The sequence below is a fragment of the Cuculus canorus genome, chromosome 2, assembly GCF_017976375.1.
Source record: "Cuculus canorus isolate bCucCan1 chromosome 2, bCucCan1.pri, whole genome shotgun sequence".
Lineage (NCBI taxonomy): Eukaryota > Metazoa > Chordata > Aves > Cuculiformes > Cuculidae > Cuculus > Cuculus canorus.
Genome location: NC_071402.1, coordinates 119,535,886 through 119,553,717, shown reverse-complemented (window position 1 = coordinate 119,553,717; position 17,832 = coordinate 119,535,886). Strand labels below are relative to the sequence as shown.

General features: G+C 40.3%; 1 protein-coding gene across 4 annotated transcripts in view; it reads left to right on the top strand.

The window, feature by feature from the left end:
- Window positions 1-17,832, top strand: part of LRRC3B (leucine rich repeat containing 3B) — a 46,437-nt gene that overhangs the window by 12,266 nt on the left and 16,339 nt on the right. The window contains exon 2 of one of the 4 annotated variants that reach the window (XM_054060813.1): window positions 16,427-16,547. The exons of the other annotated variants lie outside the window; for them this stretch is intronic. The gene's annotated coding sequence lies outside the window, so the exon portion shown is untranslated. The remainder of the gene's footprint in view (window positions 1-16,426; window positions 16,548-17,832) is intronic. 4 annotated transcript variants of the gene reach the window in all.

The following is a 17,832-nucleotide window of genomic DNA, read 5'->3' as shown; positions in this document are numbered from 1 at the left end:
TGCAGTTGATGATACTGTTTTGTAACATTGAAAAAGAGGACAGATTTAGAGTATGAGGTGTGCAGTGTACTAGAACTGTCTTAGCTAGGCACCATAACAGTGTCTGTGCTGCGAGACAGGTGGACTTGGGTTTCCTGGCAGCATTCAAGCGGGGATTCATTGGTCATGATGTGACCATCCTCTTCCGTGGCTCTTTTGGGAAGGAACCAGGCCCATCTCCTGGCAGGGGCGGTCAACAGAGGTGCTCAGAGTCCTGGGCTCATCTTGGTGGTCACTGGCAGGGCGAGTCCTAGGAGCAGAGGATGGCTCAGGACCTTCCTGGGCTAAGAAAACTGTGTTTAGGAATGACATATTTCTAGCACCATGTGGGACAGAGGAACCACAGAGCCTAGGAATGTAAGGGGAAGGTGCTTGTACCCCTTTAGCAAGTGGGGTGAAGCTCTGAGGTCTGGCCCATTGTGGTGTAGCTGACTGCTTTGCCATTTGCAACTGCAAAACATAGCGTATGAGGAGATGTATGTTGCTGTATGGAAAGGTCCATATGACCTTTTTGTTTCACATTTGATGCAGAGCTATAGGAAATAATGTTCAGCCTATAGATGGATATTGTACTGACCACAGCATCTCTGACTCGTACCAATTGCAAGTGTAGAGTATACTTCATACAGCAGGTCCACAAATAACTGAAGAGCTTGAATAGCTGTATACTTCTTCAAAAAAGTGTCGCAGTGGTAGACCTGAGCAGTAAAAAAGCCCTGCCCTCAACCATTTACTTTTCGTCTCGGTTTCTGTGCATTGTGATCCTACTGAGACAAGAAAGCCAGTTACAAAGAGTGAGGAAGTGAAGAAGAGATGATGAGATATGTTATACGCACCTCCAGTACTGTTTTTAGACAGTTTTACCTCTTATATATTTTGGAAAATTTTCAAAAGGAAGAGGTTTTTGCATTTTTTCCCAGACTGAATAGAAGTTTTTCCATCGCTTAATGTAGAAAGGGATTTGAAAAAATTACATGTGAATTATTTATGTGTCCAATTTGCTGTTGCGAATGGAGGAGAAAGGATCTTAAAAGCTGTTAATTACTATGAATTTTAGTGTACTGACTATGGTTCTAGCTGCAGGCCATGTAGGCTTCTGAGCGTAACCTCAGTCTAAGACTGGGCAGTCCAAGGGCACTTCTGGGAAGGAGAAGAGTATGTGTTAAAACACTTGCGGCTGAGCAGTGAGGTTACATCTAGATGTTTTGTCGTGTTCCAGGAGAGGAGTGTTTTTCCTTCAAGGCCTGAAGATTAACATCTCGTCATATGTCCAGAACAGAAAAAAGAAAAAAAGAATAGAACAGAAGTTATCATGCTGTAGTACAGCATCTTCACGGTTTTTATTCTGTGCTTCCTATATTCAAGGGATTTCCTGGCAAGAATAGAAACATCTGGAATAACAACTCCTATTTATGTTAATCTTTTGCAATCAGCATGCAGTCTGAAGTAATTACAATGAATACACCCTCTGCTTCAAACACTCAAAACTTGCATTTATTTCAGGCTTCTTTGCCTCAGAAGTTTGAGAACATAATCCCTCATTCTGCTCTGCTTCATCTCCTTTGCAGGAATTTATCCAACAGTATTTTTTGTGAGCTTCATTAACAATGGTCATGCCATAATAAATTATATAGATCGAGAAGTTTTTAATTAAATATGTTAACAGAAAAAACCCTGAAAGCATAATAAATTTTATTAGACAATGTTTTTCTGTAATAAATTTGTACTTGAGGTATGTAATGAAGTAGGCTGGAGTAAAATCTATAATCTGAAGGTTTTTAGGTTTGACAGCTTTACTAATCCATTCTGCAAAAAGAATTTTCTTTATTTTTTAAGAAATATTTTTTTAAAATTGTGTGTGAAACATACCTTGTTCTGCAAAGGATTATGCAGATTTAGCAGAAAAACAGTAATGAGTGACATAGCTGAGAGTCTCTGTGAAAACATACCTTCTAGCCTTTCTTCCTCTGTTTCTTTTAGGGCTGCTTGCCTGAGTCACAGCCATTTTCTCCAACCTGGCAGAGGTCCTTCAGCTCCATTCATTTGTTTGGCACTAGGCAGATTGAGGGGTATTTTTGGTCGAATTGGCCAGTGTGTATGGTGTAAAGAGCACATTCAGAGTTAAGCCTTCGTGCCAGTGCTGGGTGCATTTAGCTGGGCTGTTTGCCCAGGCATGTGGGAAGGAAAAGGAAAATCAGCCTTGGCCCACTTGTGTGATGCCATGGATCAACTCCTCAGGTGTCTTCTGTGGCTACCAGCACCTGTCTTTGCTTTCCTGAACTTGGATCTAGAAATCATAGGATTTCTATACCATCCTCTTCCTCCAGACCTCTTACGCAGCTCAGCCAGGCTGCTTTCGCTTGTGTGATATTCCTGTATAAGGAATTTGGTCCAAAAAGACGACCTTTGGTTTTTCTTAATGTCCAAGGATATGAAACTTCATGACAGTGAATGATTTTCGATGATGGGACCACAAAGAGATTGAACAAAAAACAGTGGTAGAGAATATGGAAAGGGAATCTTTAAGATTATGGATATTGGTTTGTGTTTTTCCCAGACATCTCTGCAGAGTCACAGAGAGCAGTGCAAAGGGAGTATGCTGGTACAGTACATGCACTGTTTTGGTTTCGTGATGCATAGCGTCAGAGTAACATTTTGTAATTGTCTTTCATGAATACAAATAGTTGTGTATTGGAGGCTATGAAAAAAAATTACCAGTATATTTTATCTCTGTGAAGCAGCCTTTCCTTTTGATATTTTAATTTAGGGCTGATTTAGAGAGGCGAGATTGATGTCAACAAGGTCAGTTTGTGGTTTAGGGTGAGTTTCTGTTTTTTGAGGTCCACTCCTATTTTTCTATGTACTATCAAATTCTGAAACAAGGGAATAAGACTCTTAGGTATTCTGTGAAAAAACAAAGTATCACGTTGTTTGATTTATGTGTGCATGCAGCTGGCGTTGAAGAGTGAGAAAAAGATGTATGATGAAGGAGATAAGGGAAAGACAGAGATACTGGGTCCTCCATCCCTAGAGGTGTTCAAAGCCAGGTTGGATGAGGCTTTGATAACGTGGTCTAGTGGAAGGTATCCCTGCCCATGGCAGGGGAGTTGGAACTGAATGATCTTTCATGTCCCTTCCAACCCAAACCATTCTATGATCAGATGGTGACAATGCTGCCTGTGGTGGCATTGACAGTGCTGTGTCTCCATCCCTTCCTACTCAGCTGTCCCCTCATCTTGGGTCACTGCAAGGGTAGCTCAGTATTAGGGGAAGCAGGAAAAAGGAGTCTGCTGCTTTTTAATACTGTCTGTGCCAACAATTCTTCTCCTTTCTGCAATATATGTGTAATATTTAACTAGGTGAGGTCTGTTGTGAAGATGAAATGGCAACTTATCTGAGATGGTGTATAACTCCTAAATTTCACTAGAAAGGTCATAACCTTGTGAGCAGGTGGAGCTCTTAAAGTTCTCTGACTCACAGTCTGCAGTTAGATGTTATAAAGCTTCTCAGTATATCCAGATATCCTCTCTCTCGCTGTCCCTGCTTTTTTTACATTGAAAGAGAAGCAGCTGTAACTCTACAGAAGGAAGGAGTGTATAAAGTTTATGTAGCAGAAGCACATCTATTTTACAGAAAATGCCCCACTTGAGTTTTAAGGTTCTACCTGAACAATTGCCAGACGGCACTCCTAGAGTTGTAGAGCGCTGCAGAGAAATAATTGCTGTAGTCCTGTATGAAGTTTGAATTAACTCATTAATTCAATTCTGCTATGTGAAGGACCTTGGGATGGGTGGGAAGAAACTCTCCCTCTTAAAGTGATACAAATTAGATGGCTGAGGCAGAGAAATGTTTGACTGTAACTAGAAAAGAAGATACTAGAAATTAAGATCTTAATGATAAGATTGTGTCAAATTAAGGCATCGTGTATTTTTTGAATTATACAATGTGTCGTAAACCCATTTCTTTCCAGGGGAAATGTGACATCTCCCTCCTGAGTGAGATTTCCAATGGGCCGAAAAGCAAGGAAAATATAAAGCAAAAAGAAAAGTTGTCAAATGGAGAAGAAAAGCATTGACTGTGATATTTAAACTGTATAAATCAGTGGTGGTGTATCCTACCTCTCAGCTCCTCATAGCTCTGTGTGTCTAGGCTGCTAGATCTATTTTCCATTTTCGGTCTGCTGCAGGGCAATAGATTTTACCTGGACCTGTAAAGCCAGTCATATCCTTTTACACAGCAGTGACTTCCCAGAGAGCAGAAGCATAAATCTATGCTGTTGCCATGAGGTACATGGTGTGCCTAACAGTGGATCTAGTTTTTAACTCACAAGAGTGTGTGCAAGAGGATTTTGCAGGGCTACTGAAAATATTTGAGTTGCAGTTTTACATACTGATTTCTTGTTTCTCATACTTCCAGAATCGGAATAGATTAGAAAGGAAATGTAGAGTTAACGTCTGCAATCTGAAACGGTTTTCCTTTTCAGAAAAATACTTTTTCGAGCATTCCTATTGTGGAAGAGGAGCTGTCTTTTCCATGACATTTGGTGTAGGTATGAAAATTTTTGAAGTATTAATAATTACTATTCACTGTTGCCGCTTTGCTTCTAGTACAGTGAACATGTTTTTTAGTGGATTTAAATCCAACTGTTGGTAGTTTGATAATGCTAAATTAAAGCGTACCATGTGCTGTGTATGTACTAGGTGTGGTCAGTAGTGGCTCGACAGAATTCAGTTGCGTGTGTGGCATGGGTGCTCTGGGTCATTGTGCGGTAGGTGTGATACAGCTGCAACCTGGTGGGAGAACAGTCTTTCACAGCCTTTTTGTTTTCATGAACTATAAAGAGACTGTTTTCCATCCTGCCCACAGGTTTGGAGGTATCAATAAAAATATTTAGTAGTATTCCCTCTTTGTAACATGCTTTATATGTTGGAAGTCCTTAAATGGCATATTGTCCTGTACAGCCCTATTTTGAGTGCTTGTCCTCTTAATATATATCGTTGAGATTATTTTCCTTGATGAGGTCCTCACCTTCGCAGCTATATGCTTTGAAAATGTTCAGTCTGCCGAGAGTGATACAGTCGGTGCACATACAGTATGTTGCAGCATGTCTGGGCTAAAATAAACTCTTAGTAGGAAGAGAACCACCAAAATGAAACCTGTGAATCTTGCATCTGAACCAGCCGAGTCACCAGGTGGGGAAGTGTCCCGAAGAGCCAAGCTGAAGGCGCTATTCTCAGGCTCTCCTTCTTCCTGCTGAGAACTGGGCTAAACTAAGCTCGGGAAACTGTGCACTGGCTGTGGATAGGGTTCCCAGGAGAGTGGTAACCGTGATCTCTGTAGCATTCAGTAACTAAAAGGATAATTCCTGGGATGCAACATTCAGTGAGGTGTAGGTGCAGGTGAAGGTTTGAAGGGAAAGTACTCTTGGTATGTACTGCACCCATAGCAAGCCTCAAAGAAGGGTGTGCTGCCTCGGGGAAGGGAAGGAACAGGAACTGTGGTTTTGACTTGGTGCAGGTGCTGTGGCTGGTTAGGTAGATGCAAGGCAGAAGAGTTCAGGAGAGCAAAACAGCTGAAAATGCACTGGGCTAGCAAGGTGTTTGGGGGTTGCTTTGTGGAATGGTGGCGTTTTGTGAATTTATTTAGTAATTCGTGATGGCAGTAGCTGAATATTGAACAGCTTAAATCTAAGCAACTGGCATGTCATGAGTTGGTGAAGAGAGAGTGGGTGAGTGAAATAGTAGGGGTAAATTGTGAATAGGAGTGAAACCAATATGTGCCGCTTTCTCTGAACCTGCCCACCTCTTTCTTTGTGTAATACTGAGCAGCTGGGGCTGTGCTATATCAGCTTATCATCACTAATCAGGATGTAAATCTCTGGGGACATGTTTTGCTTTCAGTTACTTTGGTAGAAGTCTAAACTTATTACCTAGAACATTTGCATTTAGACCAGCAAAATTGCAAACAGAATTTGAGCCTTTTTTGTCAGTGTGGTTTGTGGGAATTACTCTCATTTTATGAGAGACTGCTGTCTTGGTTTAGTCAAAGAAGAACTGCTTGAATACAAAATGAGAGTGTTTTCACTGTTGTCTTGTTTTTCCCTGTTTGAGGAAAATTGTACTAATCTCAGTAGGAGTAAAGCTAATGGAGTTAACTATAAATTAATTGAAATTACTTATTTTATTTTAAAATTGCATTTTTCTAATCCATAATATTTATGCCAACCTGTAAGAACATAAGACACAAGAGTCAATCAACTTAGTTACAGAGCTGTATGGTGCTGTAATTGAATTCCTTCAGCTGTTTCAACCATTTTTCAGGGAAATTCCCCCCCGTTGAATTCCATGGAGTTTTTCTCTAAATGGCATGTAGGATTCCCTATATACTTTTTACTGCTAGACTAGTTAGGTAAGTTTATGGGTTGCTGTCCTAGACTGCTTTCTCCAGAGGTGTAATTTAGAAACTAGCGTTTCATTCATTACTGTGATTTCTTTGGTCTGAATCTCATTCTGTCTGTTGTTCAGCTTGCAGACTGATGACTCATTCCTTTGCTTCACTGGATAGCTGCACGTGATCCTATCCCTTTCTTGCATGAGCTTAGGAAGTGAGCTAACAAGAAATGTTTACAGCATCCAGTGTAAATCACAATTCCACAGCTAAATTTATTTAAAAAAACAGTTGCTGTAAGTAAACCACTTTTTTCTAATCATTTATCTGTTTTATTATGCCTCTGTTAGGCCTCACAATATATGCAGAAGTAACAAGATGCTCTCTGCCACTTTCTAGCATGCACGAGAAAAGTCAGGGTGTTTAGAAGCAGAGTGGTGCTTCCATTCAGGAACAGGGTATAGCAAAACCACCTGAGACATCCATCTCACTTCCTGTATAAATCCATATGAAGAAAGAAATCCTAGTGGGATGTCCACTGTATTTGCAGGAGTTTTCTGTAGAAGAGCAGCTTTTTGTATGCCCTGTCCCTATATGACTTAGCAGCATCCTGTAGGTGTGAATGCCTGTCTGTGCGGAGCAAGAAATGCAGAGGATGAAAAGATGAGTGGTGGAGGGAGGAACAGTGACTAACTCTTTATTCCTGGAAATGCACCCTCAGCATGGAGGACAGCATTAAGTATGTCCCAGTTAGGCTCCTCACACTGTATCATTACTGGGGATTAAGCCATTTTCCCCATGGATTCTGTACTCGGCAGAAAGCTCTGCAGGAAGAGGTAGCGTGCCTCCAGATTTAAACATATGCAGAAATCAGCACTTGCATAAAAGGTTAATTCTTTATTACCCACCAGTTTCTTCTGTTCTTTGACACAGCTTTCAGATACTGCACGTGTTGATTTTTTTCCTCATGCCATGTGGTCCTAAACACATGGTAAAGGAAGGACGTTCAGATTTGAATTATTTTATCTCCCAGAATCTGTCAGTTTTCCAATGTCACTATTTTTTCTTCCCGGTATCTCTCCTAGTATTTTTTATTTATTTATTTTTTTAAAAACAGGACATTGAGTTTAGATCGTGACGTTAAAACTGGTTGTTCTGTTCACGACATTTGTTAACTGGAGAAAAAAGAATTACCGGGATATAATTTTGCCTTTTTTGAAATGATGGTGGTGGTGGTGAATTTACTTGTAGTGATCTCTCTGCTTTGCTAGATCTGTGAATACTACAAGGTTTATTTCTCTAGGTAATTCTAACTTGTTAGTTTTTTCAAGTTTTTACCTGCTGGCTTTGAATGGTAGGATGGAATTTGCAGTTAAGACTTGTCATGAAGTTTGGAGAGTACATTTATGCTCAGGGTAAATAAATAATCTCTTTATTTAGGTAAAGATCTCAGCCAGCACTCTTGCTTGTGATGTTCTTTGAGCTAACCTAGATTATTGTTTTGTGCAGAGGGCAAAAACCAAGTGATACCAGGCAATATTTTTGTTGTTACCTACTAATATATGATGCCCTTGTGGTAGTTAAAGGCAGCATAAAGAGTTTACCTCGAGCATGCTCAAGCTGTCTTCCAGGTGCTGTGTTCATAACCCTTTCCTACTATGCACCTGGGACCTGTTTTTACCTAGTAAACACTTCGTGTGGCCTTTTGGAGGGTTTGCATGACCACAGTCCACAAAACCTTTCTTCGACCTGGCTGCCATGCAGTGTTTGCACAAGTTAGAAGCTGGGTGATGAGGGTCAAAACTGCAGTTTCTTTAGGGTCAGTTCCTTCAGAGCACATGAAAAACAGCCTTCCATCCAACTGCATAGTTGCGTGTCTTACAAACACTTCACTTCCCTGTTTAATTTAATAGTCTGGCTGCTGTTGAGCTTTTGCAACTGTGAAGTCAGTTGGATTCTTGTGTACCAGATTCTGTGGAAAAATTTTTGGCCGATGGTGGCTGATATGGAAGAGGAGCGTGGACTAATTATGTTTAACAGCTTGTGCAAAATATATGTAGGAGTGTAAGGAAGAAACTGTCACTACTGAATCTCAGAAGAAGTAAATGTAAGAAAAATGTTCAGAATTTAGGAAGGAAAGAGAAAACGGTGTGCATGGATTGAACGTGAAGCGTCAAGCCCCCATTCAAAAAGGGAAGCTATCTAAATGCTGTTTGGAAAATTTAGGTATAGAGCATATTCCGTTGTATCTTGCTACTGATTAACAAGTCTGTAAGTTTTTGGTGCGTATCGTGGTTTTACCACATACCATTGCAGCATGCTGAATAAGGCTAGTGGAATTTGTTTCTACTGAGGATGCATATCCTCATGGGACGCGCACATAGAGGTTGGCTGATTGTATTCTTCACCTTTTGAGAAAGTTAAAATGTTCATTACAAACAACTTGTAAAACAGCAAATGGAATTTTGTTAATAGTGTTATGTGAACACGAACTTCTTCTGTCATTTTGCATGAAGCAGACCCAAAAAAGCATGGTAGCTTACAAGCAGCAACGAAAGTAAAACTTTGAAAAAACCATGGATTTGTCGTCTGTCAGTATAGCATAATATTTATTTAACTGAGTGTGACTTTCATTTGCTATTGTAAGGGAAAATATTTTTACACCTAATTTCTTCTCCTTGCTATGGTGTTGAACCTTGCTTATTTTATGTAGTCATGCATAAATACACTGTATTAAGTAGTATTTTTATTCATTATCTGGACATTTGAATTTCTTATGAATGGAACTATGAATTAAAGAATGCTACTAGAAAAAAATTGTTTCACATGAGATTAAAAGATCAAAGTAACTCATTATTGACTCCTTTATATAGGTTGTCTAATTGTATTTTTTCCCTTAACGTACTTATGTATATCCCCTCTGTTTTTGTAGCCTCCTGGTATTATTTCCTCCGGAGTTCTTTTCAGCATTAATTTTTGTGTATACCATTTTTGCATGTATATTTTAATTTATGTTTGCATGTATCTATTTTTCATGTTTGTAGGCATGTAATTAAATGAAATGAAGAGACCGCAAGTGAAATAAACAGAGAAATAATAGAAACATAGAAAAATTTTCTAGGAAATAGCTTTTTACATGGATTTAAGCCAAATGGTCAAATTTCTAAGGCTTACCAGATAAGAATGGCCATTTTTGTGGAGAAAGGTGAAAGACATGTTAGAGAAAGTTGTGAAAACCCAGGAGGGTATATACTAACAGCAACTTTTAAAACAGTCTGGTATTACGACCAGAAAGAACTATTAAAAAAAAAACAAATTTGCTTCCTTGCCATCAGCCCTTTCCCACCATGACAAGAGCCATATGCGACAGTGAATGAGCAGTGCTTGCCAGCGCTCAGAGGTTATTGCTGAGGGCAAGTGTGTGAAAGGCCACCTGTTTTAGGCTTGGTGCTTAAAGGAGCTTCTCTTCAGTGTAAAACAGAAGTAGTAATTAAACTTGTAGTCTCGAAATATAAACCCAAATTGTTCAAGGTATTTAAAAGGAATTTATCTGCTGTCAGTGCTATAAGTCCTTGAATTTTAAAGATATTTTTGTTTCTGTGAAGCTGAAAATTGTGATGGTGTTTGTTTTTACAAGATCTGAAATACGTGATCCCACGGTGTATCATGATCCCACGGCGCCTTTGCTTATGTGCAGAGGTTATCTCCACGGTTGACTCCCTCCATGCCTTTGGAGAAAACCTGGTCAGCAGTAGTTACTCCCCTTCACCCCTGGGGATTATCTGGACCTGTCAAAGTATGGAGCAGAGGTGGTACACCTTGCTTCTCCAATGGCTTGCAGCATTAGAGTTGGGTCTCCTGGAAGGCCTGGGTTTGCTTGGTTAAGCAAATAGTGTTATGGAAAGTTTGACTGATACAAGGAGATGAAAACAGTTTTGCTGGCTTTGCTGTAACGTAGCGAAGACAAAGCCACAGAGAATCCCTAAGTAAAGGCAATCACAAGATAGCAAGCAGACCCCAGGGTCTCACTGTTTGACAAGCTGGGGACCAGAAGGATAAAAACCTTTTGTACTTTTAAGGCTACAAAACCCATCAGGAGGCTTTGGGGAGAACCTTGGTAGCTTTTTTTCTGTAGAGTTCTTCTTTTCCCTTGGCTTACATCAAATACCTGTAAAGGGATGTGCATTGGCTTCAGATTTTCTAAGGTGGGATTGTAAATGAAGGATGGAAAAATGTTATTTCTTATTAGAATCCATTTGACTGACTTCTTAAAATTAAGCTTGTTCTATCATGGCTTAGTTCAGCTCCTTCTGAAATCACCAGGGCAGTTTACAAGATACTTAAGTATGGAAAAGGTTCAGTGGGTTTTGTTTTGTTTTAAGCCTTCTGGCTACATTTCGTGGGGTTTTGTTCTGTAATTTGGGTGCTGAAAACAGAATGAAAATTTCCTTTTGTTTTCTGGCTAGCTTGACTGTCATTTTGGTGTCCAAAAGCATTTTTAAAAAAGGCATAAATCTATTTCCCCCACCCTCCTTTTTTAAGGGCAGTGTTCTTAAAACGTCTTTAATGAAAGCAGGCACCGAAGCTGGTGCTTAATGCATTGAAATCAGTTAATCTTTTAATTGATTCATCAGGTATTTATTAATTCATTTACCAAAAGTTTTACCATGTGTGACTTGCTGTCATTTGAAAATCTCCTTTCAAGTGTTTCTGATTAAGTTTATGCATATTTATTGGGGATATTATCATGCTGTCAATTCAGTAATTCAGTTTGTTGACTGCAGTTCAGTGACATAAATTAATAAATATTTGCAATTTTCATCGTTTGCTTTTGGATGTTAGTGTGAGCTAAAAAGGAAGAAGGCTATTTTGATTTAGAGTGTAATGTCACAGACCAATACAAAAATTGTGTCTCTTCAATGTTTGTTTGCTAATGTAGCTGTTTCTAAGGAAGCACTGTTTTTGTGGAAACCAGCATCATTTTAATTAATGTTTTAAACTATGTGCCTTACGATTAATATTTTAAGAACAGAACATCTGTAATTGGACGTTTACCCACCCTAGTCATATGCTTCATAAACTGTACCTAAGAGATAGCAAATGTTTACAACTAAATCCTGGTTTTGGGGTATGTGTTTATAACTGTTGCAAGTGGAGCACCCTATGAAGTCTGTCCTTTACAAACAAAACAGATTGTACAAGCATGAGTAACATAAACAGGAAATAAAAACATACTTCAGTAGGACTTAAATGTTGTGCTATAAGGCCTAGAATTATCTCTGCCTTAAGTTATCGAGTATTTTTTCTTAATTGTAGTTCTTGCAAATGTTTTGTTTACCCTGCTTAGAAGTATCTGAGCTCACAGAAAGGCACCTCTGGGGATTGCTTAATAAAATGCCCCTGCTAAAAGCAGATTGCTCAGGGCCTTATCCAGGCTTTTGAGTATCTTCAGGGATCGAGATCCCACAGCCTCTCTGGGCAACCTCTTCTAGATGTGACCAACCTCACAGTGAAAAGAAAAAAAAAAGAACATTATTATTTTCTTATATTCAGATGGAATTCCTTGTATTTCAGTTTGTGCCCATTTCCTCTTATCCTTTCGCTGGGCACCACTGAGAAGAACCTGCTTCTGTCTTCATTATTTCTCCCAATCAGGTGTGAACTTATTTAGTCTGTACTTCATCAGTCTGTCAATGAGGATGTCATGGGAGACAGCATCAAAAGCTTTGCTAAAGTCAAGATAAATAACATTTACTTCACTCTCATGTCAGTGAGATGAGCCAGACATCTCATTGCAGAAAGCTATCATGTTGGTCAGATGTGATTTCTACCTTCATAAATCCATCTGACTACTCCCAGCCACCTTCCTTTACTCCATATGTTAAGGAAATTGTTCCTATATTTATGTGCTCATCACTTCGCTAGGGTTGGAGGTGAGGTTAACCTGTAATTTACTGGATCCTCCTTCTTGAAAATAGGACTTCTGCTTTCTTGCAGCCCTTAAGAATCTCCTCTGATCTCCGTGACCTTCCAAAGATAGTTGAGAGTGGCCTTCTGCTAACATCCACCAGCTCCCGTGGATGCATCCCCTCAGGACCCATGTTTATTTGTATGTCCGGTTTGTTTAAATTGTACTTAACTTGATACTTCTCTGCTGAGGGTAAGTCTTCATTGCTCCAGACATTCTCAGTGGTCGTAGGGGCCTGGTATTTCTGAGAATAGAGTATTCATGGAAGAAATAGCTTTTAAATTGACTGCCTTTTTTTTTTTTTCTGACAGTAGTCTGTCCCTCTAGCTATCACAGTTACACTTAATATGCTTTAAATGCAAACCAGTTCTTTGCAGAATGTCCGTACTAAATAGATGTAAAATTTGGTGATAGACCTACATTTAATGCTAAATTATTAATGCATTTCCATGGTGAAACGGAAAAAGAAAAATTCTAGTTTACAAAGGAGTATGAATCTACCAAAAATATGGGGTTTTTTTTGTCGTGCTTCTCTCCTGTGTTGGCCTGGCTGAGTGCTGGCTGTGCGGAGGTGTGTAACAGGAGTGACTGCAGGTGGTGCAGGGATTTCAGAGGTGGTTTTAATGTGTCAGAACAGCAAGGCGGATTAGTCTGCAGTCACGTTCATGTTGCCATCGAGAGCTGTTGTCTGTGGTTGAGCAAGGTTGTTTCAAGCTTGCATGGGTGTAATAGTCCCAATCGACAAGCATTTCTGTGCAGTTGTCAAATAGGGAAAAGGAGGGAAGGAAAAAAAAGTGAACATGTTGTTTCCAGCTCAGCAGGAACCTGACAGCTCCTGAGCTCAACTGGAGCAGGGTGCCAGGAGCTGCTGCCTCACAGGGTACAGATGTGGCTGTTAGCGGGAGGCAGGTTTCTGGCTCCTGGCTTTGAAGCTCCGAGCCCAGCAACAGCCTGGGAATCCCACTGCTTATGGGGTGCAAAGCACAGATCATCCCTCTCCTGCTGAGGATGTGCAGTCAGTGGGGAGAGAAATTGGACATCTCAGAGTGGAGTCAAAGCTGAGGAGTCACCCATTTCTGTCAGTGTTCATCTACTCTTCCAGCACAGCTCTGCCAGCTTTAAGTTAATATTAACTTCTAAGGAGGGTTCCAGTTTCTTCAGGTTCCTTAAACATCCAGCAGTTCTCAGCAGGTTGTGCAGCAGACTGACATCATGGGAAGGTCTGCCAGGGTCGCTTCTCTTCCTGCATGCAAGTGAGGATGGCTCTGGGTGGGAACCGAGTCATTGCCTCAAAACTACTGGAAGGCTAAGGATGTTACAGTAATTATTCCCAACAGTAGCTGTACCATTTTTTAGTCCACTTTTTGCTGGCTTTGTTACACAAAAAAGGTTGTTTATTTTCCTCTGTGTGTCTTCTGTTATTGACGCATCTTGCCAAGTCAGGGTTGCAGTGTTTGCATATTGTTCATGGTAGACCATTCATACTGTACCTTATATTAGGTGTCTTGTCTTACAAACACGTAATCTCACCACAACCATCTGAACTCCTGCTTCAGATCAGTAGTAAGATCCGTGAGTGCAAGCCTAGCTAAGCAGCATCCAATGGGGTTAGTTTGTTCACCTATTTGTAAAAGGCATTAGTGCACTGGAGAGAGCTAACTGGAAGCTCCAGGTGGAAGAACTGCTGAAGAAAAAAATAACATCTTTTTAGTAAGATAGAAAAATGCTAGTTATGTAAATTTTGTATTTTGATTTAAATTTTTCATATTATACAATGTATTATACAAATTGTTTTGTCTCTCAGGGTTTTTTAAAGTTTCTTTTAAGCTTTTAAAAATTTGTATTTTATCAAAATGACTTTCATAAAATTCAATAAGAAAACATGTATGTTCTGACAACATTAAAAAAATCCATTAATGTCAGTAAAACTTCAGACACAAACGCTATGAAAAATGCAGCAGTAATAAGGAATGCCTTAGCTGAAGGAATGCCACTGTAAAGGAAAAGATGTGAAATTACTTTCTCCACTTTTTCTCTTCGTCAATCATCAAGTTTTGAGCCATGTGTACATTTCAGTGAGTAGAGGTAGAATTTTGCCTGGGGAATAACTTTAAATAAAATAATTACTAGCATGTTATAGTTAGACTGTTTTTTCTACTAACATTGATTCTAAGAGACTAGTATTTAATTTGTTGTAAATAAATGATTGCCATATTAAGGTAGCTGTTAAAATCACTTGATGGAGAGTTAGTGCTCATTTGTAATGAAGGTGTATCTGCAACCATAAAAGTAACTTCATAATATGAAATAATGTTCTGGTGGGTTAGTACTGTAGATGAAGTTTTTAAGACACTTCCAGGGCTGATTGCTGACTTTCCTGCTTCTCCCTGTTTGCAGAGGTGTTTGCATCTGCCATAGTGCGTTTCAGTGTTGCAACTTCAAATAATTTTTTTGCTAGATGACAGGGTTTTTTTGGTGGAAAGATAAAGGAGAAGTTGTATATCCTGATGAAAAGGAAAGCAGGTGGAGTGGCCGGCGACAATAGCTTTTTAGGACTTGTTGAGTCTCTTGTGCTTGCTGGCATGCAATCTCCTGGCTTGCCGTAGTGCAGTTGTGCCGTGGCTGTTAGCACACACCCTCTGCGTCCTCTCTGATGGCTGTGGAAGTCAGCAGACTATCTCGATTTGTCTCTCTGTACTCAGCACAGGCATGAGGCTGAAATCTGTGGCAACCCTGGGCATGTGTCCACAATGGTGACAATATGGGGGGACTGTCAATGCCATGGCTATGAACGTCTTCCATCTGTACTCTGGGGAAACGCTTTTGAGCACAGAACACTGTGAGAGCCCTGGTGGTGCAGTGACATGTAATAATTGTCTTTTGGACACTGGCTGCTTTCAAATGCAGCTCATCTATCATGGATTGGCTTGAAAACTGGGTGACAGCACTGTGTTGACTGAGGTTTAACACTGGGCTGTGCCTCAGGCTAGCAAGGATTGCAGCGTTTGAAATGCAGGTTTGCAAGGATGGGCTTCTCTTTGCAGTTGGAGATGGAAAACCTGACGTTTTTGGGAAGCATCCTTTTGGGATGGAGGCAAACTTTCCTGATCCATAACATGAGTGGTGCTGAAAGTGTCTACGGCACCACAGTTTAGTTGATTTTATTGTTTGTGAGCCAGTCTGTTAACTTCACTGTCCAGAAAGGGAGGGCAAGGTGGAGGTGGAATGTCCCTTCTGCTGACTGAAAGCAAGAAGGGAAGGAGTCAGGAGTGCAGGTGTTCCAATGTGAACCAGCTTACGGAGGTACTATTGCTACAGCGCTGTGGCCCTGCATCTATGGCAAGTAAGGGAAGGAGAATGGGCAGTGTAATGTTTCCTCTGAAACAGGGGAATGTGAAGAAAAAGAGATTTGAAAATGCTACTCTCAAGTGATATGGTTTGCTTTACTGTTTGTTTTGCCATTCTTCATATTAAGTAGACTCTGATTTGGTAATGATGTTTCATAGACCATTTGGACTTCTTTGAGTGTTCTGGACTGTTAACTTGTATTCAAATATGGGATTTGAATGCATAAAAGAGGTAAAGGTACCTTTGAAATTAATTGATTCTTAAAAGAGAGGAACAGTCAGCAGGATACTTTTCTTTACACTCTCTCGCAGTGAAAATATGTAGTAGATGCAGGGTAAGACTATACCACTGTTTACCATATCAGTGCATCTCTTTCTGCCATATTAGTCAGTGGGAATCTGGTGCTGCTGCTGGTGGGCTGATTCATAGCCGGTTATGTAGCTCCCAGAAAGACCGTATTGTTTATTGAACTTGCTAATGCTTGGCAATTTCCCTGGGCTACAGACTCTAAGAGTTTCACCATCAGATTCTGAACCAGTATGGTCTCTCATTTGAAACTTCCACATCTGGCTTCCTCCCTTCACAGTGAGAGCACAGGTGTGACAGCAGTTTCTAGTTCTTGTAATTTTTTTCCTCTTAATGCAGTTCCGCGGGCTTTTCTGACAGCCTTGAATTTTCCCATAGGTATCACTGCTCTTCTACCCTCGAATGCTGCCAGTGAGACAAAGACTTTCTTTGTAGCTGGACCATTTCTATAAGGAGTCCCTAAATGCTTGTTTGTTTCTGACAGAGGAAAAAAAAACAGGTAAATGGCTTTGAATTTATATGCTTCTATTTTGGGGGAAATGGAGGTAAAGAAAAGGTCAAATAAGTGGGGAAAAAATAAAGCTAACACCTAAAAATAAATCTTAATTTCAAAATAATTCTTTTTCTTTCTTTTTTTTTTTTAATCTGCCATTATATTTAATTGCTTCTCCAAAGAAATAGTAGTCTCATTTTACCTACTACCACCCAGACTGTTTTGGGGCAGCGTATGGACATAAATGACATGTGCTGGCAGACAAAGCCACCGTCATAGTTATGCTCAACTCACCTCTCCGAGAGTAGCTGCTGTTTCAGGAACTGGAGGAGAAGGAGGGCATATGTGTGCCATGTGCAGGGGATAGATTCCCTTTGTTCCAATGTGACTTTTATACATCTTGTTAGAAATGAGTGGATTAGTGACTGGGCAGGGATCGCAGGTGACACGGCAGGGCTTGGCATACCAAAGAAAACCTGAGGCGACATTGGCTCTTATACTGAGTAAGAAAATTCAGCTTTATGACTCTCCTGGAATCAGACTGAAATGAGACTGGTAGTAAACAACTTCTGTGCTATTAGCAGGGTGCCTTAGCATGCAGGTGGTTTGGAATACAAGCAAGTGCCTTTAAGCATTGTTTTATGGTGGTGTGCATTTCAGACTGAAAAATGGCCACAAGCTTTATTACTTTAATATTAATACTTTTTCATTATTCTCTCCCTGCCCTCCTGCAAACCGCTGCATTCATCCATTATAGAGTGGCTCTTTCTTTTTTCCCCTCACTTGCCATTTTTCACAGCATGACCAGGGAGAGGCAGGTGGGTGGCAGGAGGGACAGTTGAGGACATAATGGCACCGCGTCTGTTGCCGAACGAAGCTAAAGCCCAGGCTGCTGCCAGATAACCTGTTGACGTAACTTAAAAAACCCTCGATGATGATAGCATTCCTCCTGCTGTGGCTGCCGCTTTCTGGTCACCTGCGAGAGAACTGCACCTCTTACAAGGGCTTCTTACATTAGGCTTTTCCGTCCTTCCTCCTCAATGGCAGGGGCTTTGTAGGACAGGTGGTGGTATCCATCCCTTCCCAACACTTGTGATCAAGTATTTCTACCACATTTGCCACTGAGTACTGTGTGCCAGTACGTTTTGAAAATTGGGAAACAAATAGTGATTTGCAGGACTCGATTTGTCCTGCTCTGCCCTGTAGTTTGGAGCAACGGCATAATTTTTTTTCCCCCAAATTCTGTTCTTATATTCTCTTTACTGTTCTAAATATGTCAAGTTAAGTTTAT